We start from the raw sequence: 27303 nt of genomic DNA on the forward strand, positions 1-27303 counted from the left end.
GTGCAAAACAGGTTTTGCACTGGGAAGTAAATAGGTAAAGAAAGATTTTGCGTTGATGTGCGTCACTTTTGTGTTGCAAAAAAGGCATGAAATCTTAGTAAATATACCCCTGTGCTATCAAAAGAAGGCCAACAGCACCCACCATCCATATTCTGTAGAGCTTAGAGTTGTGTCTCTGCTCTCTCAGGTCAGCTAATTGTTTGCTCTGGGAGGCATTTCACACCTCATTCACATCCATTCAGTGCTTGAGCAAAGGCTGACAGCTGGCAGAAGCTTATTCTAATTAGCCTTCTCATTATTTAGGCAGGTAAATCATAACTTTCTAACTATTAAAATCCCAGCTTTAGCGTTGAATTGAATTGTATCTTGAATTTCTATTATAAATAGTGGTTTAATTAATTTTCTAGCTGTTCCCTTTCCCAAGTTATCGTTATTTTGCATTTTAATATGTACTCTGTCTGTAGAAAATAGCTAGTAAGCCTTGGTAACTGTAATGGCAAGGTAACCTTAAATTTCTACATGTCCCATTTTTAAATCCCATACAAACTGCCATGTGGGCTACAAGGCCTACATAGGGGTTACTTACTAATATTTAAAAGAAAGATTGTTACCTATCAAAAAGGGTTATTTTAACTGGTTGCACTGTAGGTGTATACTGCAACAGCCAAGCTACACAGAATAGCCTGAAGCCATGTTTGCACTGCCATTACAGTGAAAGGCACACCAAATGCAGCAGTCCACACATGGCATTTAACTTCAAAGCCCTGGGTGCATTTCTCACACCATATACTGGGGACATACAACCAAATTAAATAAGCCAATCAGGAATAAAGCAATATAATCATGATTAAAGGGGAGCATGCAAAAAAAACTATTGATGGACAGAATGCAGAACAATGTCATACATTCACGCCAGTACTGTGATATGGGCCTAAATCCATCATTTTTTTGCTCACCATGCCATTCCAGTTTGAACTCAGCCATATGCAATTCAGTCTTGACCCTGTGCCCAATGATAACAGTCCAGCACTACCTGCCCTGAAACAGGTCCCAGAATGCTTGTTTCCAGTCCAGGAAGGACATGGCTTGGCAGTTCAGGCTGGACTGTTCCCACAAGGAACAGGGTCAAGACTGATTTGCAGATGGCTGGGTCCAAACTGGGGGGATGTGGTGAGCAAATGAATCATGGATTAACCCAGATCCTTGTGAGTTGGAGTGAATGTCTGCATTGTCCAGCATTCCGTCCATCAATTGTTTCTTTGGCATAGGTCGCCCTAAGTGGGAAGGGTATGCCCAGACGTGGGTCCTGTGCTCTCTAAACCACTGGATTCAAGCTAGCCTAGCGGATGAAGATTGATGCCCTGAAACCGGTCCCAAGAAGCTTGTTTCCGGTCCAGGAAGGACATGGCTTGGCAGTTTGGGCTGGACTGTTCCCACAAGGAACAGGGTCAATACTGATTTACTTATGGCTGGGTCCAAACTGGGTATGGTGTGGTGAGCAACAGAACTATGGATTAAACCCAGATCCTTGTGACGGGGGGTGAATGTCTGCATTGTCCAGCATTCAATCCATCAATTGTTTCTTTTGCATAAAGGGGGAGCTTAGGCACATTACTATTGTTTAGCAGTGTTAAAATGCACATAGCTGTAACACCAGCAAAAACATAGGGTCCAGCAAAAGGTGAAAAATCCAGGGTGTCCCAGCAGAAAGGTATATTTTCTATAATCAGTTTATTTTTAATCTTGAAAACATGCACAAAATGAACAGATGCCTGCAATCTCAGCTAAAGTAAAGTCTATCTTAGGAGGTACAGGCTGATTTACCCAAAAGCTTGTTGAAATCGAAGAGCAGATACCAGCAGTGCCCCCTCCCCCAATCGTTTTAATTTTCCTGTGCCGAGCCTTGGAGGCAGGGCAAGGATGATGGCAGGCTGCGAGGGCATGTTGGGCTCTGCATTCACTGCACATGTGGGTTTGGCTGGCCGACTCAGGCCGGCCAAACACCCATGCGCAGTGAAGCTCTCTCCAAACCCAGCAGCATTGCCGGGTCAGAGAGAGCAGGCACAGGCTCCCAGTCTGTCAGGGAGCGCAAGTCATCGGTGCTCAGGCCAATCCTGAAGCTGCTCTTATGCATGAGAGCAGCTTCACAATTGGCTCTAAGGCAGTCTGGGAGCAGGTGCCTGCCTGCCGGCAGTGGAGAGGAGAGGAGCAGATGAGTGCTATCCTGGAGTGCAGTAGGTATTTTTTTTTTTTTTTGGCTCCGTCATCCACCAGACCCCCTTCCTCCCTCGCCTCCTTCCCTAACTCGAGCCACTCCTGGCAGAAAGTACCAAGACTTACATGCAGTGCTGAAAAGAGAATATTTGTGTTATGTTAATTAAAGAAGCTATGTACCAACATTTTTTAGAATAACATTCTTCATCCCGGTCTAGCAATTTACACATTGTTCGGTGTTTTAGGAACATCAGTGCTAAGAGGACCCAGAAGGCAATTGTGATTTTAAAAAAACATTAACATAAAATAGCATGATATGACACAAGAATGCATAACATGTCATGACACAATTAACATGACAAACCATAGAATTATTTAAATCAATTAATTGCATGAACAATTGTTGTTATGAAGTGTTCTGTAGGCTGTATATCACTGTTGCTTATTTTTCAAAATGATTACTTTAAAAAAAAATGTTTCTGTCAAACAATTAAAATACATTTAAGACAACCTCATTTTTAGTTTAATGTTATTATAGTAGGTGGGAGAATGCTAACTTCAAATAAACTGATTGATTTTATTTTCCCATTAAAACTGTACAATAATTTATTACTAGCAAGTAGTAATATAATTCTGCCATCTACCTTATTAGTCACTGCATTTCATAGCTCCCTTATACTCTCCTCTGCACCTCACCTATTGCCCATTGAGTTGGCAGCGAAAGATTATTCAAGGTGAGTGAAAAGACTGTAACAGCAGGCACCCACCTCTGCTGACATTCAATGCCTCTTATGGACTGGTGGAGCTAAAATTGAGAACACACCTTTTCTCCTCTTTATGACTTCATACCTGGAAGGTGAGACCTCTTTTAGTTACCAAGGAAGGATTTGCCAGTGTGTGAAAGCCAACAAGCATGTGACTCTCCTCGTGTTGCCTCAACCTATTGTTGGAGCTGTGGCGGCTGATGTGCAAGTCATTCCTACTTCCGACATTGCCTTGGTGAATAAGGTAAGTAGTGACTAATTTCACCACTTGCAGATCACTAGTAATGACTATCAGCTTCTGACACAAAAGCTTCAAACACATATTAGGTATTGAGGGTTGCTTAATCTGCTGTTTCTAAGGTTACTTTAGGCATACCTGAGAGCTCGAGATGGTCGTGCTGCACGACAGACCGTTTCATAGCGCAACTCCATTTTGTAGCGCTGCTCTATTTTATAGCGCTGCTGGCCGTCTCTGGTGAAAAGACAGTCACACTGCCATTGCCACACGTCTTTGCTCCACCCATCCCGCACTCTGATACTGCCCCATTACATGCATTTTAGTACTTTGCTATCAGACTGACCTGCCCTAATCAGAAGTGACTGTTAGGGCAGGCTGAGGCTGACTGAGAAACATGTGAGAGCTGAAGGTAGGCTGGCTGGCACTTTTAAATGTCTGCTCTCCGCTTCGGACTGGACCACAGGGACACATGCACTACAACATTTACTGGTTACCTTTAAAACCATCTTTTACCCATGCATAGTTGAATTCTCATTTGTGTACAATGTTTTCTAATTAAGCGTCAACATTTTTGCTATTAATTTTAGAATGCACTGATTCCTACATGGAAATATGATGTCGGTGATTGGTGGAGGGTGTATAGAGAATTAAAGAGAGGAATCGGGGTGAATATGGGGATGTTTCAGTGTTTGGTGCCATTTTCTTTTCATCCTAAGGCCTCATGCTGTCTATGGACAGATCACCACATGATACAAGGGTGCGAGAACTGCTCCTTGAATGTGAATGGTTTAGGCATCAAGCTTGACAAGGCTGACTTTGTAGAATTTCATAATATATTGTCCAACTTTAGGAAACCAGGAAACCAGGCAGTCTACAAACACACCAATCACGGGCTACAAAGAACATTTTAACATTGCAACAAAAGAAGCAATCTGGAGAAGGGCAAAAGGTGGCTTATTGATCAATATTTCCACTGACATCCTTTGGGAATATGAAGAAATAAATGAAGACGTGTCCTGGATGCAAGATATCAAACTAGCCGTCTCACGTTCCTCTATCCTAGTCATTTTAAATAACGATATTCACCCAGCACTCAAGCTTAAGGCAAACAAATCTAGGGATTGATGGGCTCTCTCAAAAGAATAAAAGCTACTTATCCACCGACCAACATATTTTCGTTGGGGGATTTCAATATAAACTTACTACAAGGCCGAGATGACAATTTAGTAGGATACATACAGGTGAGACAGGGCAACTCAACAAGACGCGACACGCTAGGCAAGAAATGCATGCCATCAATGAAAGAACTGTTCCTGTCCACACTAAATGGACGAGGCCTTTTGGACAGCCCAGCAGCCTACACAAGAGCAAGTGACAAAACTGGTGCAAACATCGACTTCACTCTGGCAGACCCAGACTTGTTTGCATATATCTCCAACTTAAAAATAAAAAAAAGATCTGAAAGTGATCACTACCCCCACACATTTACTCTGGCCTGCATCCCGGATAGGACCCGGCAAACCAAGGCCCTCAACTTGACAACCCAGCCCTACAATTTAAAATGCCTCAAATGGAAGTAAGATAACATAGATGCCATCATGGTGGCTTGCACAACCTTATTGGCAACAGTCAACGCGATGCCACCAAGGAAAGTGACTTGGGAGGCCTCTGTCATGAATCTAAATATAAAATTCCCTTATAGCTCCTACATTCATAAAGTAGCCGGGAACACTGGTGCAGCATGGTTTACTCGTAACCTAAATATAAAAAAAGAAATACCTTAGCAAAGAGCTTAGAATGATGCACTTTCGGGGACTCAACCAATTCAGCACTCACTCGCAATAATGGCAAAAATGAAAAGTGACTATAAAAAGGAAATCAGGGTGGTGAAGCACACATATACCGAGGCTATTTGGACAAAAATGCTCTGTGCTAGCCAGCAGAGTAATTCAAACCATTTCTGGGCGAACATCAATAACCTACTAAATGGTAATAACCATCATTATAATCCAGATATCATGGAACATACCTGGAGAGCTAATATAGCAGTAACACACAATAACGCTGCTCACCTTCATGCAGCAACCATTGAAGAAACACTAAGTGAGACTCAGTCAGTCTCAATTTTTAATATGATAGTCAAGGTTCAGCTGCCCTAAAAATATAAACCCTTCTCACCAATATCAATGAATTCACTTATAATTTAAGATAACCACACAGAAGAAAAGGGCCAGCCAGGAGTGCATATAACACCAACATCATTAACCTCTATTCAATAACATGGGTCCAAATAATATTAGGAGATGGCTGAAGCATTACTAATAAAATCTCAACAACCAACGGCATAAAACAGCGCTGCTTTTTGGCCCCCTGTCTGTTCAATATTCATACAGCGGACCTAGAGAAGCATCCATGCCAAACACAAGGAGACCCCCTGAAACTGGGGAATGTTCCAATGGTAAGCTTGCAATAATCTGATGACATCGTCCTGCTCAACAAAATGTCTCGAGACATAACGCGGTTGATTACTCAGTTAGTGGGATATATAGCTACTGCCTAACTAGACTTCAATTATCAAAAAGCAAAAGCTACATGCTATTCAAGCTCCCATAAAAAAAAAAACAGAAGCACCTGGACGGCAAACAGTAACACCCTGTATCAGGTTACAGCATATAAATTCTGGGGGGGGTACTGTTTGATCGGCACCTTAACTACAAGCAACACTTGGCATTAAGGCAAGCAAAACCAAACCAACTGCTATCTGCGTTAAAAATCTTGCAAAAAAAAAAAATTTGCAACTGCTCAATAAACCAGCTGTTAAAGGTTGTTTCATCAAATTTCTTGACCTCAATCTCGTAAGGATTGGAACTGCTAAAAACCAAAGATGCGGCAGGCCTGAACACTGCACAATCTAGTGTCTTCAAGAAATTATTCTTAATCCTACGTTACATATCATAAACTCGCATCGGGCTGGAGTCCAGATTAAAAAAAAACAGATCCTGGCAAGACAAGGCACCCTCATTAAACTTTACTAGTGAATGAGGACAGCAGAAGCAAACTCCCTTGCCCAGTACTGCTGGCCGGCAGTCGAAAAACATTCCAGATTGAATAGCTCAGTATATTCTATTTTAAGGCAATCACTTTCATTTCTAAATTTGGATGAGGCTGGGCACATAATATCTACTTACCCCGAGTTCAAACAAACAACCAACAAAGCCATTAGGCTGCAATCCCAGCTAATTGACAAAGCAATTTTGACGCACAAAACCTAAGCATGGGTGGTGATGCAAACAAATAGAACCTTAAAACCTCAACTGTACCTTCTTGGAACACTTTTCAAGATAAAAGAAAAAACTCTTCTTGATGTTACTGGGGCTTGGAGTTTATCCATCCAAAGACCTTACACCAAATTGGAAACAGTCTTGGCCTTCCTTGGAATGTCGCATTTCTACTCCATCTACTATGTACTTATCCGGCATTACTACCTCTCCAGGAAACTCTATTACGGCCAACATTGAAGCAAAAACAAATAAGAACCTGCAAATACTCCATTATAAAATCATTAGGGGGTTTGACAGTCCAATTGGCATGTAAAACAATAAAGTTTCTGAGCTCAGCGGCAAAGGAACTAGGAAAGAGAGACAGATGAATCTAGCACGCCCATTGGGTTTTGTTGCCTACCCTCTTTATTTTAAATTAAAGCTAGGACCAGCACTAAGACCTGCAAAGCAGAGTTTTTAATTCAACAAGTCAAAGTCAAAAAATAGGTTATTAAAAGCCAACACGAAAGCCAGAGAACCTACACAGGGACACGCACAACCTTCACATAAGCACTTGGCTTATTTTGGTCAAATACTTGCAGTCTACCTGATTACTGCCGTAGCACTTTACTCTTTACTTATGTCCAGGTATCATTCGTTGACTTTCACTCATGACACAAGGTTGGACAGTCATCAGTTGAACTAACTTAAATACATTAGATGTCTTTTACCTTAGGGCCGCAAGTTGTAGAAAAACTGTCTTATCATCATTTTTGGCCTTATTTTAATTAGATTGTTGAAACCTTATCTTTAAATTAGATATAATGCTTAATGATCTTAAGAATTTCTTTGATTGCTTTGCATCTCGCTTTTATGATTTTAAATGAAATCGAATAAAGCATTTTTCATCATCATCATCATCACATGACACAAGCTAAAATTTAATGGATATACAAAGGCTCAAAGACAGTTTTGTTTAGAGTATATTATCATTTGCTTAATCAATTCATGTATAAAGACAATGCTAAATTTAGTAGATTTAACCACAGGCTATGTTGTCCATCACTTAGGTTCAGCCATACAACCCTTTTTTGAGGTCGCAAACAAGACATCGCCAATTTGCGACCACAAAAAGGGTCCAGGCATGTACAAACGCTATTTTGCGAGTCACTGACTCGCAAAACAGTGTTTGCGACTGAAGGAAGTGGCCCTTAGGGGCCACCCGGGTTATTTACAACCACTTGCTATGCCTTCCCAAGTAATGAAGAGTCGGTCAGACAGTAGAGATTACAAACAGGCTTTTATTAGCATTACTCTGCACAGGAGTCCAATCTGACCTGCACCCTAAGATGTCTGCCAAGGGACTGACCCCCTAACAGTCTGCAACACATATTGATTCTCCCCAAGAGCCTCCAACCACACCCACAATGGAAAGTTACCGGCCTGGCCCGAACATGAACAAAGAAAGCACAGAATGATGAGCTTCCACCTGCCAGATGAGCACAGTAACTCAAAGTTACTGTGCTGAGCCTCAGCATCTCCTAACGTGGGACCAGAACTGCACACTCGGATAGGTATGCGAGGGCAGAATGGCCTATTCATTTGTAAGTTGAAAAGCAGCCTTGAACGAAAGAGAAAATAATAATGAAATACAGTGTTCTGCTGAGGAAAGCAATACGACTAATGAGGCCTAGTTAAGGCACAGCCTTAGCAGCCTAGTAGGGATTACGAAATACTAAATGGAGTCACACTCGCTAACTAAAGCTTGCACGTTACAGGGATAACTCAACGGGTTGTATAATGTAAAGGCACATGTGATGTCATTTAGACGCACACTGCTAACCAACTATGGCACAAAATATGTGTATATTAATAATGGAGTTTCTCAAACCTAACAGACCCACCTTTTGGCATGGGTGGCTAAATGCTTTATTGGCACTGTCCCGTAGGGTCTTAACAATTCTAAGCATGGAAGGGAATGAAGCACTTGCATGTCAGACCTCCTTAATATTCAAAAATGCCCTCGTCGATTAGCATAATATCCTGTATATCTTGTATCATCACAGGGGAGACTTTTTTATCTCGTTCTGGCAATTTAGGAGTTGGAGTGAGCTTACCCACACAATAGGTACAGCATGTTGGGAGGCAGTTGACATAGAGACAGCAAGTAAAGATGTCCCCTACTATAGCCACTAGGAAAATGAGTATCTTCAAAACCCAGGATGATATAAGGCCCCAGAACCATCTTGTCAAGGACCATGAACCTTTATCTTGGTGAATGTCAGAGGCCAGCTTGTGGAGCTTCTGTATAGCAAAATATACATTAGTGGTGTGATCAGGGAAGTAGACACAGCAGCTGCTATCGATGACGCGATAAGCTCCACCCCTATCTGCGAGGATGACGTCTAAAACCATCCGGTTTTGAAGAGCAACAGGTCTCGTGGTCTGAACCTCTACTGTAATATTGGTCAATATTCATGACGTCATATTGATGACACCCTCTAGCACCCAGGTGAGCCTTCTAATGTTAAGGCTATTGACCAAAGGGCCCCAGATGGGTTGAATGCCTTTCATTGCATCAGTAAACTGTTGCAGAGTTGTGTCAGTCTGATCTATGTCGTCTGTGTTGATCATCCTCTTAAATCGGGAGGCTAGGACACCTCTACCCTATAGGCAATGTATTTTGTGGTAGTTGGGAGGCGCTATATAACTGGGGGAAGGAAGTAAGAAAGGTAGCACCGCCCAAACCATCACTCAGGGAGCCAAACATAGCCACGAGCACCACAGACTAAATAAACATTAGGCGGCTGGGTCAAGGTTGGACTTTTGGGAACTCTCAATATAGAAGTGGTGTTGCATCTACTCTCCCATACCTCTTTGTCTCCTGACCCTTGAACACAAAAGGGAGCCAGTACATCTACCACCGCCATGGATATGGGCTTATCTTGAGTGACATTGAGGGCTCGGAAGGTTTGGTAATATTCTGATACATTGAACTGCGAGAACCAGTCTCTGTCCATCTATGTTCTGTTTTTCTTTCTACCTCGATCTGCTGCCCTTGAGACAGGATTTCAAGAATACCCGGTCAAACCGCCCATTTTCAGGGAAAACACCAGGTGGAACCTTTTTTTGGGAATACACATTCATTGTCAGGGAGCGGAAACCTGTACCTCTTTGTTCCAAGGAGTCAGTATCAGAGAACGAAATGTTCATTCTGAATAAGGTAAACCACCACTCACAACTATTAACATAGGATAAGGGCATAGGCAGCAAGTTCTCACTTTGATGTGTGACAGAAGGTAACAAACCACATACCCAACATTTTGTCACATTATAGGGAGCAGGGGCTTGGTGCAACGTCATGATAAAAACATTGTCCATATAGGACTTCCGGTGCTCTTCCTTATAAGGCACTAAGGTGCCAACATATGTTCAGGAGGGGCTGGCGTAGTACTTATCCAAGCACACACAAAGTATTTCTCTTCTAGGCAAAACATCACCTCAAGTACCAATATCAGGGAAAGCAAAATTATTACAACAAACGCTATTTTACTCTTAGTAGACCAAGAGGACAAAACAGGCACATCTAAAATGGGACATGGAGCCGCAAAGGGCTGCTGCTCATCATGGATAGGTCGACCAAAAGGATACATTTTTAAAGCCTCAACAGCAGCATATATGTATCAAGGGAAAAATTAATGAACTGGAGCGACTAATCCTACAACAGTACCAGACGTGAAATAAGTTACCCAGTGTCCATCAGAGCCTCACTTATAGACTCCTATTGTTCTTCAACAGCGGTTGTATTAGGCACTCCCTTGGGGGAGCTGCGCGATCGCAGCCCTTGCTGGGAAACAAATCCTCTTCTTTCAGGATAGGGCACACTCCCTCCTTGGAAAATACCATCAGCTTATCCTGTCCAGTTCCCAGGCCAGTGCACCAATCTCTGTTCCCTAATCTTATCACAGGTACCTTAGGCAGGGTACTTACAACCTGGTCTCAAGTCCTTCCCTGACTCCTAGACTGTCCCTCTGATCCACTGGCCTTTCGTCATGGGAGTAGATGATACCTGGTGAATTCAGGCACAGTCTCATCGACAAATAGGGGTAGAAACTCAGGGTCAGGTGGGCATTGAGACTCAGATTCTGGTGTATTGGAAACGGGGGTATCAAGGGGCGACCCTTATCTCTGGTGGGACTGCCTCAAGCAAGGCTGTGTTGCTTTTTTTGTCTACCTGCGCCCATCTCAATCAGGCAGTTAAGAAAAAAGGGGTGACCCTGTGTCCCTCAAAACCTGGGTAAATAATGTTTAAGCAACAAATGGTACTGTCGGGTAGAACAAGAATACAATTGAGGGAGCTATTATTGCAATCAAAGAACAGAAAACGGCTCTATAACACACATGGAATTAATTCTTAACAATGAATGAATAAGACATGAGATCAAAGATTGTGCAATATTATTAATATCAGAATTACTTCCTTCAATGATATCTACATTGCATATGTAGACGGTCAAAACAAAAACAACAGTTAACATCAATAAAAAGTGTGAATAGATGACATACGTGCACAGAGCTTTAGCGGTGAACATTATATACAGTGAAAGCAGTTCCATATATACAAGTTTTCGGGGTAGGCCAGATTTTGAATTCAGTCCAAAGATTCCTATCTTTACTAGTATAGGACCTGGTGGTACTGGACCTAAAAAGAGCGTCTTTTTTTGCCTAAACATCTCAATCAGGCATCAGAGAAGGGAATGAAATGGGTCACTCACTCCCTTTTTTGGTCAGCAAGGCTGTCGAGGACCCACCAGTCATACGGAAGCGGGAGAGGGATCCTCTGGATGTGTGTTCCATGCACCCAGTGCTTCTGGCCTTAAAGCTTGACTGCTGTGCAGGTGGTGAGGAGCTCTATCAGTGGCCTTTCCAACGAGGCACCAGGCAGCTCTTTCGCTGGAAATTCTTCATCAAAACAAAGTCCCCAGGCTGCAGCTGATACCTGGGCCCCTCTTGGTACTGATCACAGCATGTTTTGAATCTGTTGATAAATAGAACAACGATCTTTAGACAATTCATGCAGATAATCTATTGCGGAAAAGCGTTTGGGTCTTGGAACACCCCAGACATTAGCGGGGTGTCCGAAGACCACCTCATACAGGGACAACCCTGTTCTAGAATGCACTGTTGTCCTGGTAGATAACAAAGCCAGGGGTAGGGCATCTGGCCACTGTAAACCTGTACTTTCCTGTATCTTTGCTAACTTCAGTTTGAGGGTCCCTTTATACCTTTCCATGAGACAGCTGACTGGGGGTGATTGGCTGCATGGAACTTTTGTTTAACATGGAGACCTTCACACACTAATTGAATGACCTCTGAATTGATGTGACTTCAGTTGTCACTCCAAATTAAACGTGGCAATCCGAAGCACAGGAATTACTCCACAGCTGTGTTCTCCTTGGTTGGGTAAGCTTCAAACCATTTCCTGACTGCACAAATCACAACCAGCACGTACTTCAAATTGTTCACTTGTTCCATTTAGATGAAATCCATCTAGAGGGTCTCCAAAGGGAAGGAAGGCAGTGCAAAGTTACCTGCGGGTATAGGAGTGCTTTTCCCAGGATTATGTTTCATAAAAATAATGCAGTGCTTCACAAGGTGTGTGGCTACTTTAGAGATATTATTGTTTTGCCAGACTTGGTCCAGAAACTTACATATTCCTTTGGCACTAATGTGTGTTGGGCCATGGGCCATGATAACAACAGGAGCATGTAGGCATTAGGAAGCAACCATCTCTGTTTCCCAGACAGGACAGTCCAGCATCCACCCTTGTCCAAACGCCCTGTTCTCTTCTCCCATATTGCCAGTTCATCTAAGGTCACCTCACTCTGTGTTTCCCTGATGTTTTCTAATGTGTCCTCGAACATTCCATTGTCTGAGACCCACCTAGCAGGACCTGCTACAAACATCTTTTTCATCTTTGATCGAGCTGTCTCCTTATCTGTCTGGTCTGCGAATGCATTGCCCCTCCCAACATTGCCTTTGATGGCTTTGTGAGCGCTACATTTTAATATTGCCAACTTATCTTGAAGTGTCAATGCTGACAGCAATCTATGTATCAATAATCTATGTATCAATAGGCTGTTCTGCATTTGCAGTCCATGTGATGTCAAGAACCCTCTCTCCGCCCAGAGGCGCCCAAAATTATGGGCCACCCCAAAGGCGTACTGGCTGTCGGTATAGACATTGACAGTGAGTCCTTCACTAAACTCACAAGCCCGAGAAGGGTCACCAACTCTGTAGCTTGGGCCGATTGATATGGGATGCAAGATGTCTAAACTACGGTGTATAACGGTGTGATCATGTACACTGCAGTGGTAGTGCCAGCTGGTAATTTAAAACAAAAGCTATCAACATATACTCCCCCTTGGGGGTCAGGTGTCCCTCCTGGTTACAATGTGCACATTGGCTGAGCCCAATGGGTACAGTCTAAGCACTGCTCCTATTAGACCGGGGTACCTGTTGGGTCACACCCGAACCTTTGCTGCTTCCATTTCCTCTCGCCACTTTCTCTTTCTCCTCATTCTCCCTATACTCATAATACTGTGCCGTAGTCAATATTACTATTTTACAGGAAAAGAGTGCCCCCCCACTTGTTTTTTGGAAAAAGCTCTTAGTTATAAGCAACACATCCACTGGGGTTAGATATGTTCGGTATATTTATTTGTACCTTGAATTCACCAATTATTTGAAAAGTTCTGAACTTTACATGTCAGACAAAGAACACCACAAATATGACATATACATGTACCAGTTTCAACATAATGTTTAACATACACGAAAGAAACAAATCACCAAATACATACACTGTACACAACAAAGCATTTACGTCTGTATTCAGACTGTTCCACAAGAGAAATCACAAAAGCCAACAGTGTAAAATTATTTACACAGTAATAGACAAAATCACAAATGAAAGGAGATATCATGACACATGAATTGTGCCAATCGTTACACAACAAAAGTTTTTGGTCGTGTTAGTTATTTAATATGGGTGCTTGTTATTTTTATCCCCTTTCTTGCCGACGCGTTTCGAACTTCATACATCAGTTACGAGTTCTCTTCAGGGCCTTGTCATTACTATCTGCCTGTGTGTAAAGAAAAACGCTATTTAAGTATCAATTCTATAGCCTCATCTCTTAAGACCACTTTGGATCTTCTGCATTTAAAAACAATTTACCTTTGTAGTAGCCGGGTTTATCCTATGTCTTGTTCTGGGTAATGGAAGCTGCAGTCTACAAGACGTTAAGAAATCAATTTAGAGTCAAGTTTCAGTGATAGCCCTACAATCACATCAGTCAAGAACATTGCAGGACATACCTTTACTTTAGTTTGGGGGTACGGGGGGGCGTCTCCCTATGGCGCGGTGAAGCTTCAGTGACCTGGGGGAGGGCGAGGAGGAAATCAATACCAGCAATTTTGAATCTTTACAAAAGCCGAAAAATTAGATAAAAGGGTCTGCCCTTACCTCGTAAGGTGCCCCGCGGGCTTCGGGAGCGGTTCACTCTATGCCACACAGTTTTTCGGTTTTTCATTGCTATTCAAAAGTACCGCGTGGTGACTCTCAATTTCCCTCCGATCTCATGCGCTGTTAAAAGAGGATCGGTTTCTGTTTTAGTTACTGAATTGAACAACCCGTTTTAGTGTAAGCACTCAGACCCTCCGCTCACCTTTCACATAGCGGTTCGCTTCCCAAATGATTCATTGTCGAGGGCGGCGGTAGGGTTGCCTAGAGACTAAATGCGGTCACATGACCGTGGGATTTCTGGGAATTGTAGTTCCAGATACGCGCGTACCAATTTACTGGCCCACAGGTTTCAGGAATTAAGATACTCCAGTCGCTTGTCCCCCTCATATACCCTTCAATCAAGAGGGGACTGTAGAGCCCCCGTGGAGTCCCATACAACCTTTGTTTATAGTTTAGACACCTCGGACAGAGTGTTCAATCCGTTTTGTGCGCTATTGAATTTAAGGATCAGGTATGCCTCTTTTCTTAGCAGGGTGTCCTCAATGTCAATCGGGCCCTTATTTCCTGATGGCACTACTGTGCACAGTACGGTCCACTTGAAATCCATTTCACTATGGTCTAAGTCAAGAAAGTGTTGGACCATTGGAGCACTTACCACCTTCTTTTTGATTCGTGACCTGTGTTGGGTAATGCGACTATTGACCTGTTGTGTCGTTTTCCCTATATACAGTTTTTGGCAGGCACAAGTGATTGCATATACCACATTGCGTGTCTTGCAATTAGAGAATCCATTGTTTTGACATTTGATTCCCCTATGTTCAAATTCAGACCCTTCGATTGTGGATTCACATGATATACAGTTTCCACATCTGTGGTGGCCTACTATTGGCTTTAGGCCCCATATCGAAATAAGATCACTTTTGGGCTTGGGGGTCAGTACATCCGCCCTGATTACACTTTGGCCAATACTCTTGTTTTTCTTATCGGCGAATAACGGTCGCGGGAACGGACATTCAAGTTCCTCTAGTAGATGCCAATTCTTCAGTACCATTTGTCTTACTCTATGTGTGTCTGGCCCAAAGGTTGACACACATACCAGCCGGTCCATTTCCGGTTTTGCTGTTCGCTCGAGTAAGCACTCCCTAGGAGTGTAGTGTGCCCTCTTCTTTGAATTGCTAAGCAGTTTCTTAGGGTACCCTCTATTCTTCATTTCTTCACAAAACCTGGTAGCATGTTTCTCATATTCAGCCAGTTCCGAGCAATTTCTTCGAATACGAAGAAGTTGCCCGTAGGGCAGATTGTCCCTCAGGCTTCTTGGATGAGCACTTCGGTGGTGAAGGATGGTGTTTTTGTCCGTCTTTTTCCGAAAAAGACTAGATTTCAGGTGTCCATCTATGCATGTTATTTCTAAGTCTAGGAATGTCATTTTTTGGTTGCTGGACTCCAGTGAAAACTTAATATCACGGTGTCTCTCATTGATCCACAAGTGGAAGGCAGTCAACTCGGTGTGGCTCCCCTGCCACAGGAGCCACACGTCGTCAATGTATCTCCACCATTGTTTGATGTGTTTGTTGTAGGGATTGTCAGAGTAGATGAATCTATTCTCATACTCCGCCATGTAGAGTATGGCCATCTCCGGCGCATATGGACAGCCCATGGCCGTACCTTTGACCTGCATAAAGAATTGGTCATTAAACCTGAAGTAATTCTTTTTAAGCGTGATTTCTGCTAATTTCAAAATAAACGAGGTTGGGACCTGGTGGGGCCTATCCCTCTTTTCAAGATATAGTTCCAACACTTCCAGAGCCTCATCTTGAGGAATTTGGGTGTACAAGGACGTGACGTCCATTGTCACCATTAGTTCTGTAAGTGGATCGAATTGCATTCCCTCTATTTTCACCAAGAAGTCAGTGGTGTCCTTCAAGTATGATTTAACACCACTGACAAATGGCTTCAAAAAGAAATCAATATACTTAGAGAGTGATTCCAAACATGAGTCGCACCCGGAGACGATTGGTCGTCCTGGGGGCTCTTTCGGGTTTTTATGGATCTTGGGCAAAAAATAAAGAATGGGGGTTCTTGGAAATTTCTTTACCAGGAACTCACTCTCTTTTTGGCCCACAAATCCTTCATCCACACCGCTCTTTATTATTTCACAAATTTGTCCCTGAATGGCCCGGACCGAGTCTTCGGAGAGTTGTCTGTACCATTCTGTGTTATTGACCTGTGTTAACCCTTCTTTCAAATAGTTCTCCTTCGACCAGATCACCACTGCTCCGCCTTTATCCGCGGGTTTAATCACGACCGACGGGTCATTTGTGAGATTTTTGATTGCTAACCTTTGGCCTTTGGTAATGTTAGGTTTGACATACTTTTTGCTTTTTTCTAATTTATTGATTGATGATAACATGATCTGTTCGAACGCCACAACCTGCTTCGGGATGTTTTGGTACGGGATAAAAGTTGATTTGTTCCTTAACCCTGTTACTTCTATGTCGAGGGCAGGTGGTTTGTTTGCAAAAAAGGCTCGTAGGCGGATTTTTCTGCAGAACGCAATGGTTTCCATTTTGAGTCTGGTGAAATCCGTTCGCTGACTTAGGACAAATTTTAAACCTAGGTTGAGGACAGATTCCTCATCCCTGGTTAATATTTTGGTTGAAAGGTTCACTATTGTGGACGGGGTGGGCTCTAAGATTTGTAGAAGTTTCTGCGCGTGCGCATTTCCCATTGGGGTTTGAACCGGGTTTTGGCCTGTTGGCCTTTCTCTAAAAAAGGCCCTTTCTTGTTTGGATTATTTCCTCTGTCCTCGGGACCAGATGAGTTCGAGGAGGATGATGTGTCAGAAAAAGTTTTGAATCGATTCCTGGAACGTCCTTGGAAGTTGTATAGGGCTCCACGTGACTCTGTCTGAGTATAATAGTCCTCCTTGAGGAATGGGTAGGCCCTCTCTAGTGTGAAAGATTTGGAGTCCCTCTCGTATTGGGCAGATTTAGAATTGATGGTGATGTCTCTAAAGGTTTGGATATCTTTTTCAATCTTTTCAAGTAATGTCTTTGCGTCAGTGATCGCTGGGCTATCCTGTAGACTCTTTGTTAAGACCTCAATTTCTTCCAGCTCCTTTACGCATAGTCGTTGAGCTGTTTCGATAGTGTGGACCATCAGGTCCCGGCTACACTTAGTATTTATGCAGCTAAAGCCTTTTTTATACTCACTATGCTCCGTAAATATCACAGGGACATTTTTAACCTGAAGCCCCCATGGGATGGTGCCACCCCTGAGGTGCTTCAGGAGGAAATGGCCGTGGAGTTCTGTTCGAATATGTTTTTTCTTGAGTCTAATAAGTTTATCTGACTCGTTCTGCTGTTGTGCGGAGTTGCTTAGAGTGATATTGTCAAAAGCAGATGAGGCACATAGATTCTGAATATGTGCTTCTGAGAAGGACAAAGTGTCTTTCTCTGCCATTAGCTCGGGAGGACCTGGAGACCCCCCCGCGATTATGATGATTAGTAGTTAGGGCTCAACTTCCAATGCCCGTGTTCTACTCTCGCGAGTATGCACCCGCCCTCAACTTTATTAATATGAAGGAGTTAGGTCCTTAGATAATGGGGAAGGCTGGACCTTAATTACAATTTTACAGGAAAAGAGTGCCCCCCCACTTGTTTTTTGGAAAAAGCTCTTAGTTATAAGCAACACATCCACTGGGGTTAGATATGTTCGGTATATTTATTTGTACCTTAAATTCACCAATTATTTGAAAAGTTCTGAACTTTACATGTCAGACAAAGAACACCACAAATATGACATATACATCTACCAGTTTCAACATAATGTTTAACATACACGAAAGAAACAAATCACCAAATACATACACTGTACACAACAAAGCATTTACGTCTGTATTCAGACTGTTCCACAAGAGAAATCACAAAAGCCAACAGTGAAAAATTATTTACACAGTAATAGACAAAATCACAAATGAAAGGAGATATCACGACACATGAATTGTGCCAATCGTTACACAACAATAGTTTTTGGTCGTGTTAGTTATTTAATATGGGTGCTTGTTATTTTTATCCCCTTTCTTGCCGACGCGTTTCGAACTTCATACATCAGTTACGAGTTCTCTTCAGGGCCCTGTCATTTCTATCTGCCTGTGTGTAAAGAAAAACGCTATTTAAGTATCAATTCTATAGCCTCATCTCTTAAGACCACTTTGGATCTTCTGCATTTAAAAACAATTTACCTTTGTAGTAGCCGGGTTTATCCTATGTCTTGTTCTGGGTAATGGAAGCTGCAGTCTACAAGACGTTAAGAAATCAATTTAGAGTCAAGTTTCAGTGATAGCCCTACAATCACATCAGTCAAGAACATTGCAGGACATACCTTTACTTTAGTTTGGGGGTACGGGGGGCGTCTCCCTATGGCGCGGTGAAGCTTCAGTGACCTGGGGGAGGGCGAGGAGGGAATCAATACCAGCAATTTTGAATCTTTACAAAAGCCGAAAAATTAGATAAAAGGGTCTGCCCTTACCTCGTAAGGTGCCCCGCGGGCTTCGGGAGCGGTTCACTCTATGCCACACAGTTTTTCGGTTTTTCGTTGCTATTCAAAAGTACCGCGTGGTGACTCTCAATTTCCTTCCGATCTCATGCGCTGTTAAAAGAGGATCGGTTTCTGTTTTAGTTACTGAATTGAACAACCCGTTTTAGTGTAAGCACTCAGACCCTCCGCTCACCTTTCACATAGCGGTTCGCTTCCCAAATGATTCATTGTCGAGGGCGGCGGTAGGGTTGCCTAGAGACTAAATGCGGTCACATGACCGTGGGATTTCTGGGAATTGTAGTTCCAGATACGCGCGTACCAATTTACTGGCCCACAGGTTTCAGGAATTAAGATACTACAGTCGCTTGTCCCCCTCATATACCCTTCAATCAAGAGGGGACTGTAGAGCCCCCGTGGAGTCCCATACAACCTTTGTTTATAGTCTAGACACCTCGGACAGAGTGTTCAATCCGTTTTGTGCGCTATTGAATTTAAGGATCAGGTATGCCTCTTTTCTTAGCAGGGTGTCCTCAATGTCAATCGGGCCCTTATTTCCTGATGGCACTACTGTGCACAGTACGGTCCACTTGAAATCCATTTCACTATGGTCTAAGTCAAGAAAGTGTTGGACCATTGGAGCACTTACCACCTTCTTTTTGATTCGTGACCTGTGTTGGGTAATGCGACTATTGACCTGTTGTGTCGTTTTCCCTATATACAGTTTTTGGCAGGCACAAGTGATTGCATATACCACATTGTGTGTCTTGCAATTAGAGAATCCATTGTTTTGACATTTGATTCCCCTATGTTCAAATTCAGACCCTTCGATTGTGGATTCACATGATATACAGTTTCCACATCTGTGGTGGCCTACTATTGGCTTTAGGCCCCAAATCGAAATAAGATCACTTTTGGGCTTGGGGGTCAGTACATCCGCCCTGATTACACTTTGGCCAATACTCTTGTTTTTCTTATCGGCGAATAACGGTCGCGGGAACGGACATTCAAGTTCCTCTAGTAGATGCCAATTCTTCAGTACCATTTGTCTTACTCTATGTGTGTCTGGCCCAAAGGTTGACACACATACCAGCCGGTCCATTTCCGGTTTTGCTGTTCGCTCGAGTAAGCACTCCCTAGGAGTGTAGTGTGCCCTCTTCTTTGAATTGCTAAGCAGTTTCTTAGGGTACCCTCTATTCTTCATTTCTTCACAAAACCTGGTAGCATGTTTCTCATATTCAGCCAGTTCCGAGCAATTTCTTCGAATACGAAGAAGTTGCCCGTAGGGCAGATTGTCCCTCAGGCTTCTTGGATGAGCACTTCGGTGGTGGAGGATGGTGTTTTTGTCCGTCTTTTTCCGAAAAAGACTAGATTTCAGGTGTACATCTATGCATGTTATTTCTAAGTCTAGGAATGTCATTTTTTGGTTGCTGGACTCCAGTGAAAACTTAATATCACGGTGTCTCTCATTGATCCACAAGTGGAAGGCAGTCAACTCGGTGTGGCTCCCCTGCCACAGGAGCCACACGTCGTCAATGTATCTCCACCATTGTTTGATGTGTTTGTTGTAGGGATTGTCAGAGTAGATGAATCTATTCTCATACTCCGCCATGTAGAGTATGGCCATCTCCGGCGCATATGGACAGCCCATGGCCGTACCTTTGACCTGCATAAAGAATTGGTCATTAAACCTGAAGTAATTCTTTTTAAGCGTGATTTCTGCTAATTTCAAAATAAACGAGGTTGGGACCTGGTGGGGCCTATCCCTCTTTTCAAGATATAGTTCCAACACTTCCAGAGCCTCATCTTGAGGAATTTGGGTGTACAAGGACGTGACGTCCATTGTCACCATTAGTTCTGTAAGTGGATCGAATTGCATTCCCTCTATTTTCACCAAGAAGTCAGTGGTGTCCTTCAAGTATGATTTAACACCACTGACAAATGGCTTCAAAAAGAAATCAATATACTTAGAGAGTGATTCCAAACATGATTCGCACCCGGAGACGATTGGTCGTCCTGGGGGCTCTTTCGGGTTTTTATGGATCTTGGGCAAAAAATAAAGAATGGGGGTTCTTGGAAATTTCTTTACCAGGAACTCACTCTCTTTTTGGCCCACAAATCCTTCATCCACACCGCTCTTTATTATTTCACAAATTTGTCCCTGAATGGCCCGGACCGGGTCTTCGGAGAGTTGTCTGTACCATTCTGTGTTATTGACCTGTGTTAACCCTTCTTTCAAATAGTTCTCCTTCGACCAGATCACCACTGCTCCGCCTTTATCCGCGGGTTTAATCACGACCGACGGGTCATTTGTGAGATTTTTGATTGCTAACCTTTGGCCTTTGGTAATGTTAGGTTTGACATACTTTTTGCTTTTTTCTAATTTATTGATTGATGATAACATGATCTGTTCGAACGCCACAACCTGCTTCGGGATGTTTTGGTACGGGATAAAAGTTGATTTGTTCCTTAACCCTGTTACTTCTATGTCGAGGGCAGGTGGTTTGTTTGCAAAAAAGGCTCGTAGGCGGATTTTTCTGCAGAACGCAATGGTTTCCATTTTGAGTCTGGTGAAATCCGTTCGCTGACTTGGGACAAATTTTAAACCTAGGTTGAGGACAGATTCCTCATCCCTGGTTAATATTTTGGTTGAAAGGTTCACTATTGTGGACGGGGTGGGCTCTAAGATTTGTAGAAGTTTCTGCGCGTGCGCATTTCCCATTGGGGTTTGAACCGGGTTTTGGCCTGTTGGCCTTTCTCTAAAAAAGGCCCTTTCTTGTTTGGATTATTTCCTCTATCCTCGGGACCAGATGAGTTCGAGGAGGATGATGTGTCAGAAAAAGTTTTGAATCGATTCCTGGAACGTCCTTGGAAGTTGTATAGGGCTCCACGTGACTCTGTCTGAGTATAATAGTCCTCCTTGAGGAATGGGTAGGCCCTCTCTAGTGTGAAAGATTTGGAGTTCCTCTCGTATTGGGCAGATTTAGAATTGATGGTGATGTCTCTAAAGGTTTGGATATCTTTTTCAATCTTTTCAAGTAATGTCTTTGCGTCAGTGATCGCTGGGCTATCCTGTAGACTCTTTGTTAAGACCTCAATTTCTTCCAGCTCCTTTACGCATAGTCGTTGAGCTGTTTCGATAGTGTGGACCATCAGGTCCCGGCTACACTTAGTATTTATGCAGCTAAAGCCTTTTTTATACTCACTATCCTCCGTAAATATCACAGGGACATTTTTAACCTGAAGCCCCCATGGGATGGTGCCACCCCTGAGGTGCTTCAGGAGGAAATGGCCGTGGAGTTCTGTTCGAATATGTTTTTTCTTGAGTCTAATAAGTTTATCCGACTCGTTCTGCTGTTGTGCGGAGTTGCTTAGAGTGATATTGTCAAAAGCAGATGAGGCACATAGATTCTGAATATGTGCTTCTGAGAAGGACAAAGTGTCTTTCTCTGCCATTAGCTCGGGAGGACCTGGAGACCCCCCCCACGATTATGATGATTAGTAGTTAGGGCTCAACTTCCAATGCCCGTGTTCTACTCTCGCGAGTATGCACCCGCCCTCAACTTTATTAATATGAAGGAGTTAGGTCCTTAGATAACGCCGAAGGCGCGCCAAAGGTAAGCCCGTCTACGCCCGTCCGCGACCGGATCGCGACCAGCGCCAGGACCCCTGGCCCACGAAGACCCCGACCGACCCGCCTGACGTACTCCGCCGCCACCCTCACCGCTCTCAACACCGGCCGACTCCCAGAATGCCATCAAGCCTCTCCACGACGTACCCACGGACCCTTCAGCTGCCACGCCTGCAAGTTCACCTGCATCCGGACCTGCCTCGCACCAGCACCCACCAAGCCGAACACCAGCAGTACCCACCTCAAGTGCATCCTGCTCAACACCCGCTCCATCCACAGACATGCCATCGAACTCTGGAACCTCCTCGACACCACAGCTCCAGACGTTGCCTTCCTCACGGAGACCTGGATGAACGCCTCTTCAGCTCCCGACATCGCCATCGCCATCCCAGAGGGCTACAAGATCGTCCGGAGGGACCGAAACGCCAACCAGATGGGAGGAGGCATCGCCATCATCCACAGGAGCACCATCCGTCTCACGACCAGCACCGACAACTCCCTGACCACCGCCGAACACCTGCATTTCCAGATCCACACCAACCCGAACACCACCCTCAGAGGCACCCTGATCTACCGACCCCCTGGACCACGCACACAATTCAGCGAGGACATCGCCGACTTCGTCAGCCCACATGCCCTCCCCTCCGCTGACTACATCCTCCTGGGAGACCTCAACTTCCATCTGGAGAACAACAACGACCGCAACACCAGCACCCTGCTCGACAACCTCACCAACCTGGGACTCAAGCAACTGGTGTCCACCCCCACCCACCTCGCCGGACACACACTCGACGCTGTCTTCTCATCCAGCAAGGACATCAACTTCAGCCACACCACAGAGCTTCAATGGACGGACCACAGCTGCGTCCACTTCACCTTCAAGAAAACAACGACCCACCACCACCAGCAACAGACCGCCCGCAGAAGCTGGAACAAGATCACAGCAGACCAGCTCGCCACCTCCCTGAGCCAGCACCCTCCTGCCAGCTCAGCGAACCCCAGCCAGGCCGCCGACAACCTCACGAAGTGGATCAGCAACTGCGCGGACGAACTCGCCCCACTGAGGACCCCGCCCAGCAGACCCGGCAGCAAGAAAGCCCCATGGTTCACCGACGAACTCAAGAGCTCCAAGAAGAACTGCCGAGCCCTCGAGAAAGTCTGGAGAAGGGAACCGACACCGGACAACAGGACCTCCTTCAAACTTGCCACCCGGAAACACCACCAGCTGATCCGCGCCGCCAAGAAAACAGCATTCAAGGACCGGTTGGACAACAACGCACACAACTGCAAGGAACTCTTCAACATCGTCAAAGAGCTTTCCAACCCCAGCGCAGGAAACAACGACATCACCCCATCGCAAGACCTCTGCAACTCCCTGGCTTCATACTTCCACAACAAGATCGCGGACATACACAACAGCTTCAACAACCAACCAACGCACACCATGACCGAACAACCACCCCCCACCACCACCCTCCGCGCCTGGACCCCGATCAGCACCGAAGACACCATCCGCACGATGAACTCCATCCACTCCGGATCACCGACCGACCCCTGCCCTCACCACGTCTTCAACAAAGCCGACGCTGTCATCGCACCCCACCTGCGAGACATCATCAACACATCCCTCGACACCACCATCTTCCCCGAGAGCTGGAAACACGCTGAACTCAGCGCCCTACTCAAGAAACCAACAGCGGACCCCACCGACCTCAAGAATTACCGCCCCATCTCGCTCCTCCCGTTTCCAGCCAAAGTCATCGAGAAGACCGTCAACAAGCAGATGGCCGCTTTCCTCGAGACGAACGGATCCCTCGACCCCTCACAGTCCGGCTTCCGAGCCAACCACAGCACCGAGACCGCCCTCATCGCCGCCACCGACGACATCCGAGCCCTGATGGACAATGGAGAAACAGCGGCCCTCATCCTCCTAGACCTCTCCGCGGCATTCGACACGGTCTGCCACCGCACCCTAGTACGGCGCCTCAGCAACGTCGGAATCCAGGACAAGGCGCTGGAGTGGATCACCTCCTTCCTCGACGGGAGAACACAGAGAGTCCGCCTACCACCGTACAAGTCAGAGGCCACCGAAGTCATCTGCGGCGTCCCCCAAGGATCATCTCTGAGCCCCACCCTCTTCAACGTCTACATGAGCCCCCTCGCGGCCATCGTACGCAAACACAACCTCAGCATAATCTCCTACGCCGACGACACCCAGCTGATCCTCTCCCTGACCAACGACCCCGCCGCCGCCAGAGCCAACCTGCACGAAGGGATGAAAGAGGTAGCCGAGTGGATGACGACCAGCCGCCTGAAACTGAACTCGGACAAGACGGAGGTCCTCATCCTGGGCTCCTCTCCCTCCGCCTGGGACGACTCCTGGTGGCCTCCCGCCCTGGGCACCGCACCCAAACCGACAGACCATGCACGCAACCTGGGCTTCATCCTGGACTCCTCCCTCTCCATGACCAGGCAAGTCAACAACGTCTCCTCGGCATGCTTCAACATCCTACGCATGCTACGGAAGATCTTCTGGTGGATCCCCACCGAGACCAGGAAGACCGTCACCCAGGCCCTCGTCACCAGCCGACTGGACTACGGCAACGCCCTCTACGCCGGGACCACCGCCAAGCTCCAGAAGAGACTCCAGCGGATCCAGAACGCCTCAGCCAGACTCATCCTCGACATCCCACGAACCAGCCACATCTCCGGACATCTGCGAGACCTTCACTGGCTCCCCGTCAACAAAAGAATCACCTTCCGCCTCCTCACCCACGCACACAAAGCCCTACACGACCAAGGCCCGAGCTACCTCAACAGCCGAGTCAACTTCTACGCTCCCAAACGCCACCTCCGATCAGCCAACCACGCCCTCGCCGCCGTCCCCCGCATCCGAAGAGCGACTACAGGAGGAAGGTCCTTCTCCCACCTGGCCGCCAAGACCTGGAACTCCCTCCCGACCGACCTGCGCCTGACCCAAGACCACCTCTCCTTCAGGAAGAAGCTGAAGACCTGGCTGTTCGAGCAGTAGCGGCTCCCCCCCCCCCAGCGCCTTGAGACCCCACGGGTATGTAGCGCGCTTTATAAGTGTCACTGATTGATTGATTGATAGAAGTTGAGCCCTAACTATCTTCCAAGCACCAGGTAGTTGCCAGAATGTTCCGAGTATAGATGGTAAAAACTTTCAAGTGGATATGAGACTGATTAGCAGTGCATATGACAGAGAATGTGAATAGTGGTGAAAATAAAATTGGGTGAGGGAGCAAAGTGAAGTTTTATTCTGGTTCAGCTCACTCCTCCAATATTAAAAAAGCAGTTTTAACAAATAACTGTCTGGGTGAAAAAAGTGGTCGACATGTTTCAGCAAATATGTTGGACACCTGTGTCCATTGCCTTCATCAGGGCCTAGATATAACTTATGCTACTGCAGGGTGAAAGTGCAAAAATGAATAAACAAGATAAAGTGACAGCATGTATATCTTACTATGACAAGGAAAAAGATAACCTGAGATCCTAGGTGTCTTCTTGGCCTAATACGGTTGAGTCTGCATGTCACTGATAGGAAGACAACCAAACACAGGCACACAGTGAGTGTACATATAAGTAACAATGGTAGACAGAATGAAATAAAGATGTAATTTCTAACCATACGTTACTATAAAAGGAGAATATCATAGGCAACATTAAAGTTTGGTGTCGTTTTGATACACGAAGGTAATAAATTTGTATTCCTACATGTAAAAGAAACTCCATCTTACCCAAGTCATAGGAGTTGAGGACCTCACCCCACCTGGCAGCGGCTCAGGCAATGAGGGAAGCACCGCTTTGGTTAAAAAAGGAAGCAAGAGACACAGAGGTGTGTGATTGCTGCCTATCAAATGAACAGTATACAAGGAAGTGAATCTGTACATCCATGATAGTTGGTAAATAGATGTTTTAACTGATTAGAGAACAGCCCTGGTATGCGCCTGGACTTTGTGAGATATCTTGAAAGACATGATTGGCTGCCTGCGCCTACTCGTACTAGTCCCGTCATCTCCAGCTGACTGATAGTTCATGCTGCAGAAAAGTGACTGCGTTTGTTTTATAAAAAAGACCTTAATGCATATGTTAATCAATGTTGTAATCCACAACGCTAGAGTTGGCAATGCTTCTATACCGTGTCAGATTGTCTTAATAGTAATGGTTCTGAGTGTGCGTCAAGCTCTAGTTTAAAATAGCGAAGAACCAGTAGTGAAAAAAGTAGTGAAAAGACGCCAGGCATACAATGCGTGTTAGCGTGCATCGGGCACAGATGGCTACAGCTTGCTTGGCACGATGATACCGCTTGTTAACCTTTGTCGGGAACAGACAAGTCGGCAAAAATAAGCAAAAATAAGTTAGCAAGAATACCAGGCTTACCTTTCCGTCGGTACTTCTCTGCCGGCTTCCGAGCCGACTGGGGAGGTACCAAAGTGGAGAAAGAGTCTCATTTTAAAAGCAGTGCCGTGATTGGTTCGAACAATCACATGGCACTGCTAGAGATCCGCCTCTTAGTTTACGTTTTTCATGAAAGTAGAGCCTCATACTGATGTGGTGTTCTTATTGGTTGAACTGAGTCACATGTTCATTTGTATGTTAGAACCAATCACGGCACCGCTTTTAAAATGAGGCTCTTCCTCCACTTCGGTGTGCCTGTGTGCTTTTGTTTGTTTGTCTTCCTATCAGTGACATGCAGACTCAACCGTAATAGGCCAAGAAGACACCTAGGATCTCAGGACATCTTTTTCTTTGTCATAGTAAGGTATATATGCAGTCACTTTATCTTGTTTATTCATTTTGGCACTTTCACCCTGCATTAGCATAAGTTATATCTATGTCCTGATGAAGGCAATGGACACAGGTGTCCAATATATTTGCTAAAACATGTCGACCACTTTTTTCACCCAGGCAGTTATTTGTTAAAACTGCTTTTGCTGCTTTTTTAATATTGGAGGAGTGAGCTGAACCAGAATAAAACTTCACTTTGCTCCCTCACCCAATTTTATTTTCACCACTATTCACATTCTCTCTCACATGCACTGCTAATCAGTCTCATATCCACTTGAAAGCTTTCACCATCTATACTCGGAACATTCTGGCAACTACCTGGTGCT

The sequence above is a fragment of the Lissotriton vulgaris genome, chromosome 6 (assembly GCF_964263255.1).
Source record: "Lissotriton vulgaris chromosome 6, aLisVul1.2, whole genome shotgun sequence".
Taxonomy (NCBI): Eukaryota; Metazoa; Chordata; class Amphibia; order Caudata; family Salamandridae; genus Lissotriton; species Lissotriton vulgaris.